Here is an 829-nt window from a genome sequence, read left to right as displayed (position 1 = left end):
TAGCATTGAAGGCATACAGACCAATCTGGACGTGTTGGAACGATCTGTAAGCCACAAAAGTGTCCAGAACTGTTCGGAACGATCCGTACGGCACAAAGATGTTTGGAATGATCCACATGGCAAGAAGGTGTTCGGAACAATCCAAAAGGCACAAAGGGGAGTGGAACAATCCGTATGGCAGAATGGCCGTGGTCCAGCAGTAAGGAAGATGACTTCTCTTTGGAAATTGCAGGTTTTTTGAAGTGCCCTTGAGCAGGACACCAAACCCCACATTGCCTCTGGTTGTGATAGGGCGGAACCATCAGTCTGTGAATGTGTTTATGGGTGAAGGGACCTGTGGTCCAGGTAGAAAAGCACTACATGAGTACACCACATTTACCATTTACTACGGAGAACAGTTTGGAACTTTAGTATACAGGATGATCAGAAGAAACCGGTCCTTGCTACAGAACATGGAGGAGGCATGGTTAATATCTGGGTTGTGTGGGTTTTTTCCTCTAGATTCCTCAGTTTTGGGGTTTTAAACAATGTATTACCTTAAGTCTTCAATCTGGGAGTCAAAACCATTTGAATAGTCCAGTTCTTTGGACATGAGGGGTTACCTTTAGAGCTCAGTCTCCTGCAGGAATCATTTTCCCTTTCAGGTGATTTATAAAACAGAACTGAGTCGACCTGAAGTCCAGTTTCCAGAAGTCGGGAGTCGGGGTGTGTGCATGTGTTAGTGGTTCACTGTGTAGCTTTGGTTGGTTCTCCTGGGAAGTGCCAGTGTCACCATGGTCAAACTCAGTCCAGGTTTGTTTATTCAAGGATTCCACAAAACAATTGAAAT

The sequence above is a fragment of the Oryzias melastigma genome, linkage group LG2 (assembly GCF_002922805.2).
Source record: "Oryzias melastigma strain HK-1 linkage group LG2, ASM292280v2, whole genome shotgun sequence".
In the NCBI taxonomy this organism is placed as follows: Eukaryota; Metazoa; Chordata; class Actinopteri; order Beloniformes; family Adrianichthyidae; genus Oryzias; species Oryzias melastigma.
This window is presented reverse-complemented; position numbering follows the sequence as displayed.